Raw genomic sequence first — 27,054 nt, 5'->3', positions numbered from 1 at the left:
TGGCAGTGACTTCCGCTGCAATGATCAGGTAGGCGAAATGATTGGCTAACTCCGAGTTTATCGGAGTGAACCCCTCCACCTACTCTGTTGTTTAGTTTTGAGCCTAAGTAAAACAAAATGATTTTGCATAATGGAAATCTCTAGTTAACAAATTTCAAATATTTTCAAAATTTATAAATCTTCAAATCTTCTTAATTTTTCGCCAACTTGCACTTACTTGTTTGCCTCAATACCTACGTAGCAACCCTCGAAGTATTTTATCAATATACACAAATTTATATTTTCTCACAGTAAATTCGCTAAAATAATTTTAAATCAAATAACAAACAACCAAAATTAAGTCCCCACCACGGATTTTACTAAGTTTTCACATTTTTCATATTTCGCTCAATTCGCTTCGTTCGAATTTGTGCCCTCCTACTCTACTGAAAGTAAATGTTGTATGGCTAGTAAGATTTATATCTTGGTGGTATATTGAATACTTCCGAAAGCTACAAAGATATTGTTGAAAATTTATCAAGCAGTTAGCGTTGGAAATGCTCCTTCACACATCCACACCTACACAGTGCGCTTGTGCATTCTACACTTAAGTAGATTACTCTTATTGTTGGTTTTATTGTGGCACTTAAGTGTATTCGCTCTCTTTATTTGAACAACTCCCACTAGTCTGATTATAACTCATTTGAGTTGCAATTGAGTGACGCTTTCATGCGCAACTGTTTTTCTCTGTTATTTAAAGTGTGATTTTTTTCTCTGTCAATAATACAGCCAGCCACCACAAGAAATCATGAAAACGCGTGCAATGCTGGAACTAACGGAGCAACTCTCCTTAAATTCGGGGAACGCCTGCCTTTGCTTTTGGTCTTGGCTGCTATTCCCCGAGAACCATTTGCCCCTGTCACTGTAGTGATCATACAGTTACCCGAAATCTCTAGCACTAAAAGCTTCAACAACAACAACCACATATGTGAGATGGCACAGCACAACAACTTGCAATTTAATGCCGCTTTCGCTTCTCCCGTTTGCCTGCCTGTGCTCTTGTTGGCAGCTGCAAAATTGTTTTAAGCAGCCGCATAAGGCGCTTGGGTGGATTTTTTGGAATTTCAATTTGGATTGTCCTTTCCATTCAGTACACACAATTTCTCACGACAGAGGGCAATGTGTGACCCATAGAATGTGATGTTTTGGCAGTGGCCAATGGCCGGCGGCTACTAGTGCTCGAAGTACGCGCGTGTGTGTGAGAGTGTGTGCATGTTTTTAAATTTGGTATGCGTTACTTTTTGGGCGAAAAAGCACACATCCGTTTGGGCGTGAAATGTCATACGCCTTGAGTTATGTTTTGATTTCTTTTAAAAATTTACATTTTGTGATTCATTTCTTGTTTTACATTTGCCTTTGACATAAAAGCACTTTGTCTGTTGCTTATTAGCTTGGTTTTCTTTTTCTTCTGCTCTTCTGCTTCAAATTTTTGTGCGTGTAGATTTTGTTGCCTTCAAGCATTTGCCCGTCACCAGAATGTCGTCGTCTTTTGCCAAGTCCGTCGCTGGCCTTATTAGAATAATTTGTGCTTTTATACGTTCCATTACCTCTTGAACTTTTAGTGCGTATTTGCCTTTAACTATAAATAGAAAGTGTACTTTATCATTACGTGTTAGGTGCTACATACAAAAATGCAAGAAAAACGAGTAAGAAAAGAAAGAATAAAGTATCTGCTGAACAAACAGGAAATTAAAAGATGAGCGCTTAGAAAAATGTATTTTGAACAGCAGCGAATTGCGGATACCCAATATTCATATTATGAATATCAGAGCGGACTACTTCGTGTAAAAAAATAGCACCAGATAAAACAGGAGTTTAAGCTTAAAATGTTTGCCAACAAATGCTTAAACATTTTATCAACGGAATCAAAATAATGAGATTTTCTATGCTAAACATTTTTCATGTGTTTTGGCTGAATACGGCCGTAAGATTGATGATCGAAACATTTCCATGCAAACCTTTCCTCATATGATGCATTTTTGGCAAAACATTTTTTTTTAAATTAATTCTATTTATCAGGTCAAGTGCTTCCAAGTCGGTCAGCTCACATACGAAGTTGTTCAATAAGTTTTGCGGTTCGACAGGAACAACGCAATTTTATGGCTTGAAATGCACATTATTCACTTTATTCAATATAGGCTCCCTGAGCATCAATGCACTTCTTTCAACGAGATTTCAATTTCCACAGCTGTTATGACCTCATCATTTGATGGAAAAGGGCCTTCCACGCATGAATTTTTTTAGGTCTGGAAGCAGATTGAAGTCGCTAGGGGCCAAATCTGTTGAATTCAGTGGATACTCCAACAATCCAAATTTAATTCATGGTTTCTGGCCATTGTGAAAATGCTCTTGTGTCACGTCGCATTGTCCTGATGGAAAAAAATTTCTTTCTTTTTCAAACTAGCTATTTTGCACGAACTGGAATTTTTTTCCTTCAGCTCAACTAAAGTTGCAATAATATTTAGAATTTATTCTTTTACCAGTCTGCAAGTTATCCACAAACAAAATTCCTTTCGCATCCAAAAAAAGCTGATGCTAACACCTTCTTGGCCGATTTCTGGAACCGAAGAAGCAGGTTCGCACCACACCTTAGCCTCTTGTTTTGATTTAGGATCATGGTGATAGACGCAATTCTCATCCGTAGTGATGAATCGATGCTTAAAATCCACTTTATCCTCTCGAAAACGCTCCAAATGTTGCTGAGAAAGTCGCACTCTAATGTGCTTTTGTTCCATTGTTAGCGAATTTGGCGTCCATTGTACATATAGCTTTCTGAAACCCAACAGCATAGGGTTGCTTCAGTCAAAATATTGCTTACACTGCCCAATGTGATGCCTAAGGCTTCTACTAAGTCACTTGACGATTTTCCGATATGATATCCTGTATTTTTCTACGACTTCTAGAGTTGTTGCTGTTTTTGGACGTCCTTGATGTGAATCGTATTAAAGGCTTGTGCGGCCACCTTTAAATTCAGCAACCCATTTTTGAAGGCGAAATATAAATTAACCAGGATTTCAAAATGAAATATTTGAACTTATTGTAAAATAAATAAACATATATTATAATTTTCTTCAATTTTCCTTAGACTATTTGTTCAAAACGGTTTCAAATCTTGCAGTGTTTCCTGAAGAAGATACTCTTTGTATTTGACTGATCCAATTCCATTCTATAAATGTCGGTGCCTGCACATTAATCTAAACACACTGGACTGGAGAAGGACTATTCTCTCCCTCACTTTCGTTTTCGATATGATAAGTGGGGTGCTTGACCCCCCAACGCTGCTCGATAAAATTAATTTTAATATTCCTAAGTGAAGCTTACGAAATCGTGATATTTTTGGGTTAGGGATGGGTCTAGATTTTTTTCCCCAATGTATCCGGAGGGAGAGAAGGCCCCCCACTATCTCCATAAGAAAGAATAAGGTTGCACAGTTTTTTAATGCAAATTTTTATTATTAAGGGAAACATTGCTTTGGCAAAGGCCCAAGGTCAATTTCACTCATTTGTAAAACCACAAAAATTCTATCGAACGTCCCTTTTTGTTTTTTTCCTTTACTTATACCTTAAAACATTAGCATTAGGCAAGGTTTTATAATTCATAAAAGGGTAAAAAAGTATATTTTAAAGATTTAAATAAAAAAAATACTGAAAAAAAAAGTTAACGTGGCCCACGAACACTTTCAGGACCATCTTCCTCAATCAATATGTAGAATTCTCCTATCAAAAATAAAAAGTATATAAAAATTGTTCCTTTGTTTGGCAGGGTTTTTTCTAGTTTAGTTCTATTCTTTTCTCATTATCGTTCCTCTGGCAGTTCGTTCCGCACATTTATTTTCATTGTATTACAAAGGGGCACAGATACAGAAATGCTATGGTAAGTCTATCGGTACCTTTCAGCGAAGAAGAGTGTTGAGTATTTTCTCTGTAAATGTCCCAGTTTGACGTCTAGACGATTAAGGACACTGGATGCTCCTTCCTCCGACAGCCTGCGGCAGCGCCTCAACATAAATCCCATCAACCTTCTCCATTACATCAGCAGCTCTGGTTGGCTGTAGATATGTTCAATCCAGTCCGTTGGAGGTCTCAAAATGATATCAAAATGGCGCTTTATTGCTACTTGGGAAGGACCAGTTCCAGTACTTCAACTATTTCACATACTTGTCGGGCCCGGTACTCGAAGTGTAACCAATTAAAAAGCCCATAAATTTAGTTTGGAAAATTACTTTTATTCAATTCAAAGAAAAAAATGTGTGAAAATAATACAAAATTAAGAATCAATTTATTTTTGCTCGATATGACCACCTTTTGCCTTGACTATGGCCTTGAGATGGTCCAGAAACGAATCGCAAGCTGCCCGAATGTGACTTCCAAGTATTTTGACCCATTCACAGACCATGCCTTTTTTCAGCGCCTCGAGATTGGTGATTCTTTTAGCTCGAACCTTGCGCTCCAAAATGGCCTCAAGAGAATAATCCATCGGATTCGTGTCTGGTGAATTTGAAAACCATTGTGTGGTCGTTATGAAGTTCGGAGCGTTGTTTCATAGCCATTCTTGGTTCACTCGAGCTTTGTGAGATGGTGCCGAGTCCTGTTGAAACGTCCATGGTCTGCTACCGAAATGTTTGTTTGCCCACGGCTTCAAAGTTTCAACCTCCAGAATTTTTTTTCGTTCCTTGTTCACTCCACTCGTAAGCAGGGCCTCGACAAGACTCAGTCTTGCGTTCGTTTCATTAATCTATTTGCTTTCTCACAGGGTAGGTGATTAGCCTGCCGCGACCAGTCCTAAGTAGTGGGAATGCCCACCTGTCGTTGCTTAGGAACAACGCCTTGAAGCGCTATCTGTTTGTCAAATTTTTCTGGCAGAAGAATCGCACAGATGATTGAGGACTTCGCTGAGTTTGGTGGGTCTGCGCTATTACCGCGATTGCCCGCTTCCTCTTGCCGGCGGCACTGATGCAATGTGCAACTGTGTCTTTTTCTTTATTTTTTTTGCTTGCTTTAGCAGTCACAATGCAAGTTTTGCGCTGACTTTTTGTGTTGAGGTTGAGGAATTAATTTTTTTAATTTTATTTTTTTTTTTTTTGTTTTATAGAAACTAGGAAAGTAGGTAAGTTTGGAAAAGTGCGTGGACCGTGTTTTACGTGGGATTCGAATCCACAACCTCTGGGAGGGCAGGCTAGACCACTTACGTTAGACTACCGAGGCCGGCTCCAGAATACCTGTCCGATAATATTACGCATTTACCTTGACGCCAGGCTCGATGAAAACGATTGGAGAGCGCCCTTCCGCGGTTACAGAGGCCCAAACCATTACCTGTGGTCTATCGATGACTCAAATTCTCGAATGAATGATTGGTCAAATAAACCCTATCCTTTTGGAAGTTTACTCTATTGTTTAATTTGAAAAACTTTCTCGTCAGAAAATACAATGTTTGGAACTTGACCGCTTTCGGCTTCGGTCAAGCGAAACAACTCCTTCGCTCTCTCAAGTCTGACTTGTTGCTGCTTTGGTGTGAGGTTATGCGTCTTTTGGATCTTGTAAGACTTGACTTTGAGCTCACTTCTCAGTATGCGGCGGATGCGACGGATGCTACGCTCAGATATTTTCAATTCTTTCGTCATTTGATTGGCACTACGTCGGGGATTTCGCTCAAGTCGCTTCTTCACTTTTGGAACCATTTCACGTGACGTTGCAGTCTTTTGATGACCACCTCCATGACGTTGCGCGATGCTACCAGTATCATTTGAACGAGTATTGGTGCGATAAACAAAAACGTTATTTGCTTTGAGGTGCTCGAGCTCATAAGCAATCGCTGGTTGTAGGTTTGAAATCCATTACTGATTTTCTTTTCTTACATTTACTCTCGGCAAAATGCTTCCTCGCGCTTCTAAACATTGCTCTGGACTGGTTACACTTCGTGTGCCGGACCCTGTATTCTCTATTATTCTTTCACTGTAAACTCTAAGAATTGTAAAATTTTCTTCATTCAATTTAAATTATTTTGGTTGTAGTTGTTTGGCATTAATCTGTTTTCCATAGCCTGTAAGAAATACCACATTTTTGCATTAATTATTAAATAAATAAATAAGAACAAACAAAAAACCATCAGAACGCTTGCTGGAATCGTAGCAACATTAATTCATTCACTACTTCAAAATTCAATTGAAAGGATACAAAAAACAAAAAGGATACCTCAGAGCGTCCCACTTTTCAACTACTCACATAAATAAATACTTAAACAAGTTGCATATCTCCGTATTTCCCTCCACCTGCATTTGAATGTCGTCTCCCAGCCTGGGACCTCCCACACGGCGGCTGGAAAAGCACAACCAGCTGGCGCGTAATGTGTGAAATTTTGCAATTGCCATTTTGAAGTTCACTTTTGCGGCAAAGGTAGAATTTGCACAAGTCACACTCGCTTTTCTCACCTTTTGTTGGGCTCCCCTTCAAAGTTATTTTATGATGTGCTTAAGCACTTTTATTGTTATTTGTTAATGCCTTTGTTGTTTGGTTACTTTGTTGACGATCTGGTACTGGGTACTTGTAAGAAGTGGGTCGTGTGGAATAATGTGGTGTCAGCAAATGTTTACTCCCTTTTAAGCCTCTCAACATTATGTAAGAATCGTTTAGAATGAAAATATTTCTACCTGTCGACGCGCACTTACTTATTTAAGTATTCCATACAAATTTTGCACAAGCACTTACACAATGACACATTAATGATGTCTGAACTTGTCAAAAAAATTAGGCGACACGCTCGCAATTTTATATGGCCGTGATTCGAACTTGTGCAGACGATTAGTGAAGTGACCCCGCAGTGAATCGAAGTGTCTTAAAAATAGCGCAGAACTAACTCGTTTGAAAGCAGTACTTGTTTTTACTCTGCTATTTAGAAGGCGTAGATAATTTGTGCGTTCAGTTGATTAGTCAGCTCAGCACTTGAAGGTAGCTCCAACCTGTTCGTATGAATGGGCTCTCGACGTGTTTCCTAGTAAAACACAAACCAGGCAGAGCTTAGTTCGATCTAGAGTTGCATTGCAACAGGCTGCTGAACCCAAAGCGCACCAAAACTTTCAAGTAGACTTCGAACGTCGACCTCGACCTCGACTTAGTATCGAAAATACTTGCAATAGGTTGGTTAACCAACGCTTTCATTTGATATGAGATTCCTTTGAATTCGGTAAGGTAAGCCCGATGTCGGTAGGCTTCCGTCCGATGCTGTACTAAATATAAACATACAGGGAGAAAAATAATTTCGAGTGTTAGCGGGTTCTAAGGAGGAGGCTCTTGCTTAGATGGAGACAGTAGTTCGAATAATCAGATGACTTACAATTTCATTTGGCCGCCATTACTAAATGAGTTGCTGTATAACTACCATTCGGGAGTGTCTAGGTTCAAATCTTCGTGCATTAAACACCAAAATGTCAGAAAAAGTTTTTTCTAATAGCGGTACCCCCTCGGGGGCAATGACAAACTTCCGAGTGTATTTCTGCCAAGAAAAAGCTCCTGCCGCTCGTATTCAGCTTTTAACTGTAGGTCCCTCCATTTGTGAAACAACATCAAGACGCACACTACAAATAGGTGGAGGAGCTCGTCCAAACACCTAACAGAAGTGAACGCGCCAATTATTATATTTTTTTTTTTCAATTCAGCCTTCAGATGCTGTCCGTTACTACGTTCTTGTCTAAGACAGTATGAGTAATCGTATCTCTTACATGAGCAGCGTATTAGCGATTCATTAGGTTGCCCCTGAAGAGAAGAAAGTAAGAGGTGGGCCTGAAAACGGGCACATGGTTATTAGAAATCTCGGCGATAGCATAATTAAATGCATTGATGGACGGTATAATTTTATAGAGTTGTCTTCAGTGGGTCTCTCTTTAAAATACCGTAGTTTTAATTCTGGTAGAGCAACAACAAAAGCTCGTGGAGTTCACTGTAATCTTTTCATGGGAACGGGTCTTCGAGGATTTTCAGGGTGGCTTTGGTTTAGCATACAAATACGAGTAAAAAGTCAAAAACCTTATGCCAGCTCGATGTGGAATTGCACTTCAACCGAGTGTTGAACCAAGACCATGGCAGAGATATTATATGGATCTCAGCCAGGCGGTATGCGTATCCATTTCACAGTATTGACTTACAAAAGTCCAAAGGTGTGATATCACACAATCTTGGGTGACCAATCCACTAGTCCGAGACGAGAGACATATTGCTCACTGAAGCGACGACTCAGTAAATCCATTGTTTCACGGGCTATATGGCAAGTAGTGCCGTCCGTCGTCTTGTTGGTACCAAATGATGTGGTGATCACGTGCTTCAATTTCCGGCATCAGAAAATCGTTAATCATGGTACAATAGCGTTCGCCGTTCGCTGTTACATTGGCGCTAGTCTTGTCTTTGAAGAAATATTGACCGATGACTCCTCCAGCCCATAGGCCGTACCAAACGGATGTAATGACTGCTTTTGAATAGCTTCGAGTTGCTCTGCAGCCCAAATACGGAAAATTTGCTTATTGACTTAACGATTAAGCCAACAAAATTTCGATCCCAAATGCGTATCTTCTGCGTGTTTTTCAAGAGCCCAACGACTGAAATTATGACACTTTGGAAGATCGACCGGCTTCAAACCTGGGACTCGAAGCATTTCATTCGCTTTTAGTGCCAAGTAGTGCCATAAGATAGGTCAAGTTGTTGAGATCGGCGCCAAATCGTTTAGTCCGGGTCGTCGGCGAAATTGTCGTTTACAGCGTGACTATTCACTTCACTTCGGCCTGTCCGTGATCTAAACGGTTGAGTATTATCCAGTAAGATAAAAATAATCTCAATTTGACCGATGGTTGGCCGAATAGTGCGTTCGGTAAGACGATTATGTACAGTACAAGTTGGGCTGAGCTCTATTGGAAAAAGTACCTCCAATCTGATCACTCTTTAATAACGTCATACATATATACATATAATTGGCGCGTACACCCTTTTTTTTGGGTGTTTGGCCGAGCTCCTCCTCCTATTTGTGGTGTGCGTCTTGATGTTGTTCCACAAATGGAGGGACCTACAGTTTCAAGCCGACTCCGAACGGCAGATATTTTTATGAGGAGCTTTTTCATGGCAGAAATACACTCGGAGCTTTGCCATTGCTTGCCGAGGGGCGGCAGCTAATAGAAAAATGTTTTTATTAATTTTGGTTTGACCGAGATCCGAACCAACGTTCTCTCTGTGAATTCCGAATAGTAATCACGCACCAACCCATTCGGCTACGGCGGCCGCCGTCATACACCCAAGGAGAAATGAGTATCTAAGGTGACGCCATTGAAAAAACAGTTACTTTATTTTTCGCGATTTTGACAAGTCTGACGTCAGGTCAGCTCCCTTCGCAATACAAAACAAACGAATACAACAAACAAAAGTAGGAGAAATTACATGTTTGTGAGAATTCAGTGAATGGCTTGGAGATTTGTGAGATTTAATGAAAACGAAGTGTAGAAAACTGCCATTTTTATTATCTACAGAGTGTAAAACTGAACCTTCTCAGTTTATTAAAAAAAAATTTTTTGCTTAGAAATTAAAAATTCTCGCTTACTAACTACGCTGATTAGCCTATAAGCAGAGCATACGCGTTCAAATATTTCGTAAAAACAGAACAGAACTGCAGCACTTTACACTCGTTTCGGACCGGTTCGGAACTAGTCTGGTTCGGTACTAGCCTATACAAGTATGAGACTGTGCCAGTTTTTACTACCTATGAGCAGCACACAAACTTTTATGTATGTAAGTATGCCTAAGCATACTTATAAGTTTAAATATAGCTTACACTTAAGTACATTTTCGTTTATGCGCATAAGTTTTGCTCTCACCACGACAATCGATTCTGGGGAAAATTTATAAATCAGACTATGGAACGTTGAACTGAATAAACTGCACAGTGGCATAAACACGGAGCAGTGCATAAAAAACCCAGCAGCTCCATCAGATAGCTCAGGTCAGAAAAATAAATAGAAACGCCCCTGCTCTGAAAATATTTGATGTTTTGCCAGGTGGCAGAGCAAGAGAAAGAGGAAGCAACTCTGTGCGTAGGAATGAAGAAGTGACGAAGGGCTTAGCTCCATTTGATGTTTCTTATTGACGTCATTTAACACAAGTAAGACGAAACAAAAGTGCACTATGTTGAACTGAGCCAAAATCACTTAGTCCGGGTACTGCGCATATTAATAAGAAGAAAAAGATTGCAACCACCTCTTTGACTCCCGTCCACACATGGGCAAGTCCTGTTGAACTTGTCAAGCTTTTGACGAATTCAACTTGCGTTACTGTCAACAACGCTGCAACAGCAAAAAATACAAAAAGTACAACACCAACAACAGCACATCATTGATTCTGTTGAAGTGTAGCAGCAACATTGAGCTTAAGTAATGGCAGTTGCTCCCCCAAAGCTTGAGCACGACTTGACAAAGTGTGCTGACAGCAAACTCTTTCTGGTAGCATTTTTCCTTTTACTTTTTGCCACTCAACATTTTGAAATGAAACAATTTCATCACTTGGGTAAGTAAGTTGTTGGGCAAGTTTGTTCGAAATTGTTTAACTTTGAGTTTGAGAGTGTGAGAGAGAGAGAGAGAGGCAACTTCCCCGCACCTAAGCCACAGCTTCTGCCATTCTTGAGCACCTCAACTATTGCTGCTGTTAGCAATTTTTATACCGCCCCCTCATCTCCTTCCATGTTCGCTTCTGTAGTATACGAGTTCAAAGAGCAGGCAAATTGTGTTTTAAGCATAATTTTTGGAAAGTTTCTGCCTTTATCCTGTAATTATATTGCAAGAACGTAAAGCTTTCAGGCTGTGCGCAATGAAAATTTGGGGCTTCTTCTCGTAACTTTAAATCAACGTAAGAGTTAGAGGAAATTACTGAGACTGCAAATTTGGTGTTATTACTTTGGTGCGGTTCGTAGTCGTTTCGTCGGTGTCCCAATAAAATCTCCTTACATTGAGTTGAAAATTCTAACTTTTGTATTTGAAACTAACCATAACAGACGTGTCTTGTTAGGGTTTTGTTGTTGAACAGATCGAGTGTTAATTTGAAGTTTGTCCTGCTTTCATTTAGAATAGAAACATCGCAACTGCAGCGTGAAAGTGAATATTTTGAGTTTTTATAACTTCGTTAAGAGCGTGGAGTAAATCTAAAAATTATCAAATCTTCTTATACGCTTTTATATATGTATATAACATACATGAACACTAACTGCTGATACTACGGTCGAGAAATTTAAATTCAGCACATAAAAGTTGCGCTGAATTAGTATTGAAACTAATTTCATATAACTTTGCGCTGAATATTAGTTATTTACATACTAACTACAGATACTATGATCGAAAAAGTTGTATTCAGCTCATAAAAGTTGCGCTGAATTAACATTGAAACTAATCTCATATAATTTTGTGCTGAATATAGGATACTTGAATACTAACCACTGATTCTATGGTCGAGGAATTTAAATTCAGCTCATAAAAATTGCGCTGAATTAACATTGAAACTATTTTCATATAATTTTGTGCTGAATATTAGTTATTTACATACTAACTACAGATACTATGGTTGAAAAGGTTATATTCAGCTCAAAAAAGTTGCGCTGAATTAAAATTGAAACTAATTTCGTATAATTTTACTTTAAATATTAGTTAGTTGAATAGTCATTACTGATACTATGGTCCAGAAAATTTAATTCAGCTCATAAAATGTGCGCTGAATTAGAATTGAAACTAATTTCATATAATTTTGCGCTGAATATTAGTTAGTTGAAAACAAACTACAGGTATTATGATGCAAAAAAGTTATATTCAGCTCACAAAAGTTGCGCTAAATTATCATTTAAACTCATTTCATACAATTTTGCCCTGAATATAAGTTACTTGAATCCTAACTACTGCTTCTATGATCGAGAAATTTAAATTCAGCTCATAAAAGTTGCGCTGAATTAGAATTGAAACTAATTTCATATAATTTTGCGCTGAATATTAGTTACTTGAATACAAACTACAGGTACTACGATCAAAACAGTTATATTCAGCTCATAAAAGTTGCGCTGAATTAAGATTGAAACTAATTTCATATAATTTTGCGCCGAATATTAGTTACTTGAATACTAACTATAGATACTATTGGCAAGAAATTTAAATTCGGCTCATAAAAGTTACGCTGAATTAACATTGAAACTAATTTCATATAATTTTGTGCTAAATATTAGTTACTTGAATACAAACTACAGGTACTACGATTAAAACAGTTATATTCAGCTCATAAAAGTTGCGCTGAATTAAGATTGAAACTAATTTCATATAATTTTGCGCCGAATATTAGTTACTTGAATACTAACTACTGATACTAATGTCGAGAAATTTAAATTCAGCTCAAAAAAGTTGCGCTGAATTATCACTGAAACTAATTTCATATAATTTTCCGCTGAATATTAGTTACTTGAACACTAACTACTGATACTATGGTCGATAAATTTGAGTTCAGCCCATAAAAGTTGCGCTGAATTAGAATTGGAACTAATTTCATATAATTTTGCGCTGAATATAAGTTACTTGAATGGTAACTATGGATACTATGGTCAAGAAATTTAAATTGCTCTAAGTTAGCATTTTCATATAACCCTGATACAAAAATGAATCACCCTTTGGGAATATTATATTTATAAATTTTGTCCATGCTCTTCAGAGGCTTTATCTTGTTTTTCATTGGGGGAGCGCATTTACGTGGCGGGTCTCAAACCCAGCCCACAACCAGATACCCACTCTCAACCCGTCAGCAACTCGCTCTCAAACATATGCTCGGAGGCTACCCAGATGATACTTGGGCGAAGCCCGGAAGCTGTGAGCTGCTTGAACCATATGCAGAAGAATCGTCCTGGCCACTCCCGAGTGAATGGCAATCAGGGACATTCCCCACTTGAGTGGATTTCTACACACGGAATCATTCTCTATGGAGTCATGAATGCAAACGTTCCGGCTCTGAAAGTATTCGATCCCGTAAGAGCTGGTGATAGTAGAGAAAGAGGAAGGCCTTAACTTCACTTGATATTTCTAACTGAAAGAAAAAACCGACTGGCGCGCTAAGCTGTTATCCTGCTAATCAAGAAGAAAAAGGACAGACAGTTGCTGTATACGAAGAGAGAAGCAATGGAGTGCGTAAAGGTCCAAATAAATATTTCCATTGCTCAAAATAATTTTTTCTTGTGATTTTGTGAAAATTGTATATATATCAAAGCCATTGACCGCGAATGGGCCAAAATACCTGCAAATCACATTCGGGCAACTTGCATTTCATTTCGGGACCGTCCCAAGACCATAGTCAAGGCAAAAGGTGGTCATATTGAGCAAAAGTAAATTGAATCTTAAATTTGTATTACTTTCAAACATTTTTTACTTTGAAGTGAATAATTTTTAAACTAAATTTATGGCCTTTTCATTTGGTTACAATTTGAGTGTCGGACCCTGTATATATATGTATGTACAAATAATAATAAATAAAATTCTCTGTTTATTTACATTCACTTATTTCTACTAGTTGACATATTTTTCGGTAGAGCATATCAGGCTTAAAAAAAAAATTTCTGTGTGAAAGTGAACCGAATATTTCGGACTTTAATATTTATTTTGTTGGAAAACCACGAGTAATTACGAAATTGGTGTCTCATTTAATAACAGATGGTCAAATTGATTTAAAGTGATAATTACCATAAAATTAAAGCAAATAGCGTTAAAACAACTGTAAATCTTTTGTTTACTAATGGAATGCGTTAATCTTGATTTGCAATATTTTCCTCATGCTTTCGACGAACCCTATATTTTTCCGCCCAATGGATAAATGCATTAAGTTTTGATAACGTTAGCCACTTAACGGTAGTTTGCCACACAAAAAATGATACTTGATAATACAGAGATATAAAAAGTGGGGCATCATGTATGTCCCGCTGTACACTCAGAGACATCTGGAAGGGAGGCACAGGAAATTCTCTTTTGATGCTTCATGCGCGGTCGCACGGGCAAAATTGTTTTCGATATTTACTTCTTTAAGTTCGAAAATACGAGTAAGAATCACAAAACGTGTCGCCAGTGAGGGAAACAAAAACCCATTTCTCTTCCCCGTCCGTTCTTCTCCCACGAACAAAATGTGTTCCGAGGAACTGCTTCGTGGCTCGAGAGGAACTGAGTTCTGCAATAGTTCACTTCCCCGAAGTTCCTTCGAGCCCATTTGCCTATTGTTGGAATGAGTTTCGCAATTCATCTGCCACTCCGTTCAGTGTCCCATCGGATTTACCACCACTGCATGTTTCGGCATATCCGTTCCGCGACGTTAATGGTGGCGTGTTTTTTCTTGGAATTTCACGCATACATTCGTTTCATGAGCCATAAGGTGGACAGGTATCTTCCCGCTGATCACAAAAACTGCCGCACTTGCGCACAGTGCGGTAGGTTGAAGCAACTCTCAGTGCCGTCCGTTCGTTGTACAGCCTCCAGTGCTTTGCTGGACAAAAATAAAAGGAATTTGTGATCAAGAACGAAACGAATACCATCCAACAGCCATTGAACCCAACTGCCATGGCTCCCTGCGATTTTGATTGATTGAGTCAAAAAACCACTACGTGGAAACACTTCAGTGTTTTAAAAGCCGAAATTAAATATGGCTGTACAGAAAATAGATTCTTAAAAATGTTTCGAAAGCTGGATCAAACGCTGGTATAAGTGCGTCGCACTTCAAGGGGAGAAAAATTTGTATTTTGAATTTGCTGAATATATTCCGTGAACTTTTTCATCAAGCTGGTAAATCACTAAAGATTGCAAGCCTACCTCCAAATTAAATTTTTTTTAACCCAATACTATTCCACTGACCCAACACACTATTTATTGAAAATAAGTCAAAATCATATTATATATTTTGACGAATCACATTTTCATCATGGCGGAGCAAAATTGCCGCATCCACGGATCGGAATCCTCATCCTCAAAGAGTGAAAGCTTGACGCGGATTTTGGAGCGGGGCATCATCGCCCGACTCTTCTTTGAGAAAGCTGCGGTAAACGCTATTTTGTTCAACTGCGAGAACAAAGGCATGATAAACGGCCAGAAATTGAAAATATGGACTTGAACTATCAATGCTCCACTGCCCAAACCACAATCGACCTCTTTCAAGCCAAGTTCCGAAATCAGCCGTTTCGGCGACGTCAATTAGCCACCTGGGAGCTGCGAGTTGACACCTTTAGACCTATTTTTGGGGGCTAATGTAAGGGAGTAATATAGCGTTTTTTTAATAAGAGGTGTTATTTTGATTTTCAAAGAAAAATGATATTTTTTAATATAAATGATCGGATGTTTTTTGCATTATAAAGAGGAAGGTTTGCCGTTAATAGTGGAAAATAACATCAGGCAAATGACCACCACGACCACGCTTACAGGGCAATATCCTTTTCATGAAATTTCCCATAACCGAATTGCAAAGTGGCTGCCCTATGCCCCCGATAGCCTCACGAATTCCATCTTTGAGGTCTTGAATCGACCCTGGGCTGTTGGCGTAGACCTTCTCTTTCACAAGGTGTTATATCACAAGATCTCGGTGGCCAATTGTGATCACCTCTTCGAGAAATAACACGGTCCGGAAACTCTTCCCATAAAAGATCAATGGTTTCGTTGCTTGTGTGGTACGCAGTGCCGTCTTGTTGAAAATAAGATCAATGCCATCCAATTCCGGCCATAAAAAATCGTTAATCATCTCTCGATAGCGCAATCCTATTCAAAATATAACATGTTAATGGAAAACCCTTTATCTTTCCTAGTTAGAACTTATTCATACCTCTTCACACAATTAAATTTTAGTTGATACTCTTGCGCTGATGTCTACGTTTGGAAAATATGCAAAAATAAATTAAATTTTCACAACGCAGCAGTGATAGATTAATTTCAGTATTAACGCTTACGTTGACAACCTGATTTTACCACCTAAGGTATGGGCGCAGTAGCTCCTCAAATGCTTATTTAGAGGCACCTCTGCTGGAGGCTTAGTGTCATCACATATTTTAACGCTTAAACCAAAGATGCTTCACCAGAAACCTTATCGTTATTTGCAGAAAACACCGCTCCACCTCCTCTATCTTTCTACTCCAAATTTTTAAGAACTTAAATTTTTACTACATTTTTTTTGGGACGCCAATCGATGGACCAACTTTGAACCCTGCCAGCTTTAATGTTTTTAACCTTTTTTAGCATCTACCACCGCATAAACATATAAGTGACAGTATCAAAATAAAAGTTGGTACTTACATACATTCACGCCGTGATTTGACTGCCGTAGGAGCTGCTTATCGCGCATGTTCACGCATAAATTATATAAAAATCGGCATTTGAGTAGATTTTATTTGCAAGGGAGCAGCTATGCAGTGACCTCACATATAAATATTTACATACTCACTTATATTTTATATTACATCTTTTTTGCATTTCCCGATTCCTTAGCATTTCTTCAGGTTCCCGCTACGACATCATAATCTGGTTTACAACATATTTGCTCTTGTACAACGAGCCATGATAATCTGTTTTGAATGGCACACCCGTTTTAAAATGTTTTTGAAGAGGCATCATTAAAGGGGACAACGACAAAATTTTGTGGGCGAAGCATTTTGTAAAATTCATTCTGTAGTGGAATTCACAAACATATTTTAACGATTTTCGCTTCGTTATATTTCGTTTACCAAAAATTTTAACGATTTTGCTATTCTGTAGGATTGGGGTTCCGTTAATAACCTGTTGTCTGCTCCTGGAAAGTTGGCCCTGAGTCAACTCAGTGAGCGCTGGGCTGGTGCGCAAGCGTGCAAGGTCGCGAGATCCTTCTAGCCACGGGTAGATCGGGGACGCTCGAGGGAACTCCTAAGTATAAAAAAGCCCCAGCTTTCGTGTTTTTGGGTAACCGTAACCTTACCGGACATTGTCCGTTAGGTATCCATGCGGTGAGACTTGGGATTGCCTCAAGTCCGTTCTGCAGAAGCTGTCTTGAGGAGGAGGTGGAATCATCTTACCACGTTCTTTTCAGCTGCCCTGCTCTCGTCTGGCAAAGATTTCGACATCTGGGCTGTCATTTTTTCGCTACGCCTGTGGAGATAGCGGGCTTAAATATCACACATCGGGTGAAGTTCAGCAGTAGCTTGTTGCGGCTAATTACGAACGTAAATCAGCCACCGTCGGCGTCGTCGTAAGTGCGTGGTTATCATTCTCTAATCCCAAGGCTCCTTCTTCCTTCCCTTCTCCTTTCTCCTTTCCCCTATATGGCATCGCAATAAATTAAATGAAGTGCCTTTCAAGTATTTGACCTACGACTTATCGCTTGGAGAGGCTGTAGTGAGCCCTCAAACATACATATAAAAGGTGATCAATTAGAAGTATCGTATTTTAAATTGAAATAAAACAACGACAATTCAAATTGATTGGGCAATCTTTATAATTTTTGTCTAAAACCATTCATCACCACTATATTTTAAAGATAATCCCTTCCAAATATTGGCGGCAACTGCGTCGGAATTTTACCACCTGTAAACACCAATTTTGAATGACTCGCTGGATGACCTCGCTCGGTATCTCGTGAATAACTTAAGTAATACTGGCTTTCAATCCCTCGAATCCTCAATCAAGGCTGGTTTATCCGCAAAGAATTTAGACTTTACATACCCACACAAATAATAGTCCAAAAGTGGAATATCACTCGATCTTGGTGGCCCATCCATTGGTCCGAGATGAGAGATAAATTGCACACCGAAAGACAACGCAGTAAATCCATTGCTTCGCGGGCTGGTATGGCAAGTAGCGCCGTCTTGTTGCAATCAAATGTTGTGGAAATCATGGGCTTCAATTTCTGAGATCAAAAAGTCGTTTATTATGCCGCGATAGCGTTCGACAATCACTGTTACAGTGACGCCAGCGTCGTCTTTGAAAAAATAAGAGGCTGATGATTCCTTAAGCCAATAGGCCGCACCAAGTAGTTCCAAACAGTTTTCAATCTATGTAATGACTGTTCTTGAATGGCTTCGGGTTGCTCTTCAGCCCAAATATGGCAATTTTACTAATTCACATAGACATTAAGCTAAAAATGTACACCGTAACCGACGGTCGTAATAGAATTGTACGATTTGTAAACTCTTTCCATGATGAAATGTCAAAAATACTGAAAAAATATGTATTTAGTTTGGCATTAATCACACGTAATCTGCCAAAAAAACCCCTTTGGAAAAAGTGCCTCCAATTTGATCACCTTCCATATATTTTTTTTTTTTAATAAAAGACATGAAATTTTCAAGAAATCGAACAGAATCGTTAAAGATTGGTTTTGTAGTAGCGTATTAAAAGGTAGCGCAAAATTTATCAAACAAACTCTTTTTTGAATAAATTTTTTACTAAATATAAAGCAAAATTATTTTGAGTGCTGTAAGTCTTTATTTCGACTTTTGCGCGTTCTATTACTTGTCTGTATGTCTTGTATACTGCAGCTTTTAATTCACAAGTGTCAAATATGTATATGACGTACATACTCTCTGAACTCCTACTGGTAGTCACGTACCAACCCATTTGGCTACGGCAGCCGCCGAAAAAAAAATTAGTTATAAAAGTTTTTTATGTAATGGCGTCATTAAAATATTTTTTTCAATTTCTCAAATTCTCAATTTTTCAATAGTCTAAGGCCAGCCACTATGGCATTGGTGGCTATGGTGTATTGGTTCTTTAAGTGGAATACTTTTATGTATTTATTATTCATTTAATATATAAAATTCGAAAAAAACAAAATACTAATTTCTTCATTTTGTTTTTTTTTACTAAGTTTTTGATTCATTTTTTTTTAGTTTCAATTTTTTTTTTCAATTAAAAATTTTTGTAGTTTTGTTTTTCATTGTGTTTTTCATTGTGCTTTTCTAAGTTTTTAATTTTGAGCTTGAAAACATAGCACATTTCCTGGCGCGCTGCCCAATATTACGAGAATATAAATAGAAAAGTCCTTTTCGGAAAATTTACCTTAAATGATTCACAACTGATTGAGATTCTCAATGGAAATAACGATTATTGGGATAAACTTTTGCGTTTCATTAAATATGCCTCTAGATACACAGATTACTTAATAAAAGAGTTTAACTGGTTTTAAAAACCGTAAGCCGAAAAATAGTTATGAACGAAAAATAAATCGACAGACGGCTCATGCCGTTGTCGTTAAATTATTGTTAATATTTATTTTTTTCTCTTAATATTACAATAGGTTAGGTTAGGTTAGCCTGGTTGGCAACAAGCCACGCATAGACCTTTTGGTCCCTAGCGATACCAGATGGAGAGCGACCTCTACGAATACCGAAAGCAGACATCACGCAAATAGGATGTCAGCGCTTTTGGCGAATCTAATCAGCGCTGGGAGATCCGCTTTTTAGACGTCCTCCAGACCCTCAGACAATGGGGCTCCCAGGCATTTTAAACGCGTTTTTAATAATACCGGACAAACGCACAGAAGGTGTTCTAAGGTTTCCTCAAAATCCTCTCTGCATTTGTCCGTGTTAGCAATCCCTATCTTGTACGCGCATGTGCAGCCAATAGATTATGACCTGTTAGCATACCTATGATAGTTCTGCAGTCCTTTCGCGAAAGCGTAAGTACGAATTGCGTCAGTTTTTTGTCGTTAGTTCTTCACATAACTTTTGCTGTTTTGCAGGAGGTCAGATTAGTCCACCCAGCTTCCACTCCCTTTTCATGTGGTCTTCCATTTTGTTGTATTTTGTATTTAGCGGTTTTGGTATGTCGTTCTCTTGTTTAAAAGATGGTCTAACAGCAGTTTTTGCTATCTCATCTACTATTTCGTTCACCATAATGCCTTTGTGACCAGGTACCCAGTAGATATGCCGCGTACTGTTTGCGGCTAGCCTTTCTATGGCCTCCCTGCTCCGTCGAAAATTTTTGGACTTAATACAATATGAGCTTATTGCTTTTATTGCTGCTTGACTGTTCACGTATATATTAATTGTTGAGTTCTTTCTTGTTCTAGTGTAGGCTAGTTCCGCGGCTTTCTCCGCAGTAAAAACTTCCACTTGGAAAATACTGCTGTGGTCTGGAAGCTTGGTAGGCTGCCTTATCCCTAGTTTTGAGCAGTGAATGCCCGCTCCCACTCCGTCTTAAATTTAGAGCCGCCTGTATAGATGTGAAAGGTTCTATGGTCAGGCTTCATGCCTTGTGCCATGCCTCCTCTTCAATTGTAGTGCGAAACCTTCTCTCCCAATTAAAGTACGGAGTCATGTAGTCTGTGCAACCTGAGTGCCACTTTGCTATTGAGCTGTGACCGAAGGTTCTAATATTGCAATAAGTAAGTTTCAAATTTTGTATATTTTACTCTTATTTGCAATAAATACTACTACTTCTACTACTACTACGAGTATGCAGCAAAATGCTCCTTGCAAAAAAATTTTTTAAAAGTGAATTTTCTTTTTTTTTTTCTTACAACTCCCAGTAACTCAAACCACATAAAGTTGTGATAAACTTAAACTGGTACCGAAGATGAAATTTGCAAAACGAAAGACCAGCTTCAAGAGATATGAACGCAGTCCTCGTCACATAAAATTCAGAATTTTTTTTGCATAAAGAATTTCGAGCCTAAGTGAACTAATTAGCATCACTTCAATTTCCAGCAGCCCATTTTGGAATGTGAAAAGCGAATGACACAAAGTGCAAATGCCACATTAGGCATTTTCAATTATGTTAACATAGTGTCGACATCGTTGACGCCCTTTTGGATGTACATAGTACGTTTGTGTGTGTGTGTGTGTGCGTACATGTAGTCACAAAGAGTGACTGCTGGAGCGAAATCGATATTTATTAAATTTTGTTGGTGTCACGACGCTCTGGGACCCAATACATGCACACGGATATGTCAGCGTTAAAATTTACGTGATGGGTTTCGCGCAGAACAAGTTCGTACGTGCCTATGTGCGTGCACAAGGATGAGTTGAGTGCTACTGTAACTACTCGTAGTCGTATACTGGTATTATGAAATTTTTTTTTAAATAATTCCTAGCTAACATGTCAAGGAAAGCAATGATTAAAAATAGATTTCATAGATGGAAAATTTTCATATTTTCGACAAAGTTTCATCAAAATCTCAAATTTATACGCGAAATTCTACTAAAACTTATAGCCTATTGGAGTTTAGTACAATAAAGTGCAAGTTTGGAATGACTCGAAGGTGAAGTCTTGACTTGTTTAGAATTCTTTCCCTTGACGATGTTGAACGCTTTTATTTTACTAAAATAAGACTTCTTTATTAATGAAGAAAATATGCAACACGGTCAGGAAAAAAAATTTGGTGAACCATAAAACTGCGTGCCTAAACTTTTTTCTTAATGATAAAAAATTTAAAAATTTGTTCGAATTTTTATATACAGAGTGCGTACGGTATTTGTGAACAATTTAAGGGTAAAACTAATTAGTTTTCATCTAGTACTAATGAAGCACTGTGGCGATTATTGCCATTTCAAATTCGTGCAAGATATCCCACAGTTGTACATTTAGCAGTGCATTTGGAAAATAGACAAAGAGTTTACTTCACTGAGGCTAATGCGCCACAACGAGCTGAGAGACCACCAACGACAACATTGACTAGCTTCTTTGCAGTGTGTGAAGCAGATCCATTCGCAACGACGCTGCCGAGGGGCGACCGCTATTAGAAAAATGTTTTTATTAATTTTGCTTTCACCGAGATTCGAACCAACGATCTCTCTGTGAATTCCGAATGGTAATCACGCATCAACCCATTCGGCTAGGGCGGCCGTCAACGACGCTGAAATGCCCAAGTATATATTACATTTGGAATCAATCAACAAAGATATTCCAACGTCGCAAACAAGGAACTCCAGTTCCAGATTGGCCACAGGTGTTTTCCACTGATGCGCTAGTTCGCATGTATACTGTTCATTAGGCCGGGTCGATTTGTGGGTAGGCAAAAAAAACGGCCATTGCTCTGTGAAAATCATATTCTAGGGATCAAAATAAGAAACTTTGCCGAAGGAACCATACCTCTAAAACGAATTCTGATGTCCCCCAATTTGGGTCGAACGAAAAATCCCACTTTCACCCATTTAGAGTGCTCCAATCGAGTCCAAAAGTATGACCGACCCCCCCCCCCCCCCCCCCCCCCTAACTTTGGACGGCCGAACCCCCCATCCCAGTGGCACACCCACTGGAACTTCCCTGGGGGGTTCCCCATACAATCATTTCAAAATATCACCATTTTTGGCCTTTACATGAGAAAAGAATCTAAAAAGTTCGACCCAAATTGGGGGACATCAGAATTCGTTTTAGAGGTATGGTTCCTTCGGCAAAGTTTCTTATTTTGATCCCTAGAATATGATTTTCACAGAGCAATGGGCGAATTTTTTGCCTCCCCACAAATCGACCCGGCCTAATGTATACTGTTCATCATAGAAATGATGAATGTTTTTATTTGCGACTGCTGTTGGTAAATGTACGTGGACCAAAACCATTTGCGCATTTGAAAAGTGTGAATGGCCACCAATGACAAACATATCGAGAAGCTTGTCAACTATTGGGTTTGCTGGAGAACGATTCTCATTGGGATTTAACACTTGCGGACTCAGTTGTTTCATCAAATAAGTACCAAATACGAACGCTGTTCGCAATTAACATCACCACATGTTTCCCTTTACAACCAATTCAGTTATGGAACAAATACAAAGACGACATATCTGAAGATATCTTGCATCGCTTGCGCATTCGACCGAATAATCCCGACATGCAAATAACTGATGAAATCTACAATGAGGGATTGAGGGTCAATGCTTGGCTATTGCAAACAAGCTACTGATTGAAGTAGGAATGAGAATTAAATCGAGAGCTGCAATACAATGTTGATACATTGCAGAAACTCGTTCGAAATAATGTGCCGTTGCGAGCGGTGGACAATAATACTGGTGGTCTAGTCTTCCTGGACGCACCTGGAGGAACAGGGAAAACATTTATCATGTCATTGATTTTGGCCACTATTCAATCAAGATGTGATATAGCTTTGGCGTTAGCATCATCTGGAATTGCGGCGACTCTTCTAGATGACGGTCGTACTGCCACTCAATTTAAACACAATTGATACTCCAACATGCAATATTTCCCGATCCAGTGCAATGGGAAAATTGGTGATGCAATGCAAGCTGATTGTTTGGGATGAGTGCACAATATATATATATATAAATAATTGGCGCGTACACTTCTGTTAGGTGCTTGGCCGAGCTCCTCCTCCTATTTGTGGTGAGCGTCTTGATGTTGTTCCACAAATGGAGGGACCTACAGTTTCAAGCCGTCTCCGAACGGCAGATATTTTTATGAGGAGCTTTTTCATGGCAGAAATACACTCGGAGGTTTGCCATTGCCTGCCGAGGGGTGACCGCTATTAGAAAAATGATTTTCTTAATTTGGTGATTTCACCGAGATTCGAACCGACGTTCTCTCTGTGAATTCCGAATGGTAGTCGCGCACCAACCCATTCGGCTACGGCGGCCGTACAATGCGCACAGCGCACAATGGCACATAAGAAATCACTTGAAGCACTTAACTTCACACTGAAGGATCTACGGCGAAATAATAACATCTTTGGCGGCTTGATGATATTGTTGGCAGGCGATTTCAGGCAGACGTTGCCAGTAATTCTCGTGGAATGCCAGCAGTTGAATTGAATGCTTGCCTGAAGGCATCACCTTTGCGGAATAACATAAAAACATTATCGCTAACCACTAATATGAGAGTTCAACTGCAAAATGATCAAAGTGCTGCACAACTTTCCAAGCAATTGTTAGCTGGTGGAAATGGAAAAGTCCCAGTTGATGCGACAGCTGGATTAATTACTCTTACCAACGACTTTTGCCGATTTGTAGACTCTCAGCTTAGCTCTTATTGAAAATGTTTTCCCAAACATTAGAGAGACTTATCAGAAAGATGCTTGGTTAAGTCAACGAGCAATTCTCGCCGCAAAGAATAATGATGTACACGCACTGAATTTCACCATTCAATCAAAAATCGATGCCGAATTTGATAGAGGCAACCATTACACTGCGTTACAAAAACGAACCTTTTTTCTGTCCTATGAACCAAATATACTTTTTCGGAAAGGGGAGAAAAAATAAAAATACACGTGTATCGGCGATTTTCATGTACACGTCACAATTTTTTTTTTTTTGTATTTTATAACTTTAAACGAGCAATTCTTGTATGCATATCTGTATAGCCACACGATCTCAGGATTAGCTTAACGGATTTGAATGAAATTGGGCACACAGATAGTGTTTCACATTTCTAGACTTTTCACCTAGGTGTTGCCACTGACAATGTTTCACAGGGTTGCCACCTGTTCGAAATTTAACAAAAAAAATTGCATGATATATGCCGGTATTTCAGTCCGCATTACAATAGAGATATAAAACCCCGAATTTTTTATTAATTTTATTATATTAAAATTAAAAATTGTTACATTAAAAATTTTAATGCTTTTCAAGAAACTTAGGCCTTTCATTTTTGCGTTTGTAAGCATTTGTGCCAGTATCGCGACAAATAGACCAACAGTATTCGCCAAGCATATGCGTAATGTCTTGTCCTTTAAAGCGCTTTTCAATAGCCGCAATGTCCTGATGGAACCTTTCGCCATGTTCATCGCTACAAGCTCCTAAATCACCAGGGAAACAATCTAAATGATTGTGAAGGAAATGGATCTTTAGCGACATTAATATGCCCATTTCGCCATATGCCGAACTCATTTCTGCAACAATATTTTTATAATTGTCAGCTCGTTTGTTGTCAAGAACCTGCTCAATAACGGCAAATGTGCCTTTCCATGCACGTTGTTCGATAGCATTCAATTTTGATCCTTCCCATACACACAAAAAGCACTGGTGGGTTGGAAATCCACGCTTAACCCCCATGAGTAATCCGACCACTTTTAGATCGCAGCATATTTTCCAATTATGCCCTTGGTAGTTTATCAGCTGTAATGTTAATTCCATGCCTTCGTATGTTTCTTTGAGGTTGGTGGCATATGCGATCGGGACAGCTGGATGTTTGTTACCGATATGAAGCAGCACTACTTTAAGGCTGTTGACCGATGCATCGATGAAAAGTTGCCACTCCTCTGAAATATGAGGGTAACCATTTTTTCAAACATCGAATCAATATCACAACAATAAGCCAGGTTTTTTCCCGATCTTCGTGCAATTTAAAAAATTAATTTTAAAATCAGCCGCCACTATATTCCACTGCTTAAAGCGTGATGCAAAGAGTTCGGCTGTTCTCTTTGACAAATTTCCTTCTCGTACAAGGTCATTGAAGTCGGCTTGCGTTACTATGTAAATGCGGCACTGCAGTCCCAAGTTCACTGGGTGTTGGTACAAATTCCGATACTTCTGGTTCCCCGCATCTCGCATTCGATGCAAGAAATGTTCATAGCATTGTTGGTGCTACTGTTGGTTCTCCATCCCTTAAGTCGGGAACATCATCAAAAATCTCCATTGAAGCCGCTATACGTTCTTCTGGTGAGTACAGAACCGCTGGAATAACCGATTCTACATTAGCGTAGCGAATTTTGTGGCCGCGAAAGTATTGGTACCCTTTAGTTTGAGTAAAAGTTACGCAAAAGGAGCACAATTCACTGCAGTGCTCCGTACGTGGTAGCCAAATTCTTGGTACAGAGTACTTTATTGTTGACCTTCCATCAGTAAACTTGCATAAATTTCTATAGCAATAGTCGCACACGACTTCCGGAGTATACCACAAGCAAGGAACATAAGCAGTCTTGAATATTTTCAGAAACGAATTAACCACTGTTTTCGTAATATTTTTAAAATTTTTACTTGGTGCGAATAAGCCACAAACGTAACAAAAGTTATTTCGAGTCGGGCACTGCATTTTTCGTAAGATCAAATATACAGAAAAAAGTTTTCGCGCAACAGAACTTAAAACAATTGTCAAAGTATACGTCTCCTAGTAGTGCAACTGTCAGATGATCGGAACTTCCGGAACTGTAACAAACACACAAACGGCACAGAGTGTATTGTATGAAACAATAAATTAAAGGTTAATAAGTTGTTTAAAAATTTGGAGTCTCTTCAAGTTATGCCGAAAATTTAGAAAAAAAATTAAAAAAAAAAAAAAAAAAAAATTCAAGAAAATCTGAGAATTCATAAATTTTTGTTTTTTAGTTTTACATAATAAAAACATTTCCACGAGTCTGCCTGCAGAAATTCAGCGCGATTGGATCACGGAAAATGGGTGAAAAATTGATCCAAAGTTAGCAATGACAATTAACAAGTCGCAAGGCCAATCACTTAGTGCTTGCGGGATAAATTTAGAAAATCATTGTTTTTCACATGGGCAGCTATAGGTTGCGTGTTCACAAGTTGGGAAACCATCAGCTTTGTTTGTGTTAACGTCAGACCAAAGAACAAAAAATGTGGTTTAACAAAGAGCACTTCAATGAAACGGATAATTTGCGGACACTTCGATTCAGTATTTACTTTGGATTCACTTTAATTTTTTACTTAGAGAAGTTCAACTAAATTACACTTCATTTTTGTAATCGAAATGAATTCATTACTGTTGTGAAATGAAATAAAATTTTTCCTTTACAAATATAAAACAAAAAAATAAAAATTTTTCTTCATCTTTTAGTCCCCAAACGAAATGTTACAAAAAAACGAAGCCATCTGGTGGCGAAACGGAGTTCGTCAGGTTTGCTAGTATGATATATTTATTATTTTGCCCATTAGTGTACGTCACATAACTCTGTAGAACCCTTTGCGGAATAAAAAGTTATGTAGATAGATAAAATGACAGCTATAAAATGTTAAAGCGAAAATGTGCAAGCCGTAGCGAAGTAAACCTTACGCTTTTTAACTAAATTCAAATTTTATTTTGAGTCAAAATGAGCAAAGGTACACTTTTTGCAAATTTTATGCAAAAATTAA

This window comes from Anastrepha ludens, chromosome 3, assembly GCF_028408465.1.
Source record: "Anastrepha ludens isolate Willacy chromosome 3, idAnaLude1.1, whole genome shotgun sequence".
Lineage (NCBI taxonomy): Eukaryota > Metazoa > Arthropoda > Insecta > Diptera > Tephritidae > Anastrepha > Anastrepha ludens.
The sequence above is the reverse complement of the archived record's forward strand: the minus strand, read 5'-3'. Positions refer to the sequence as shown.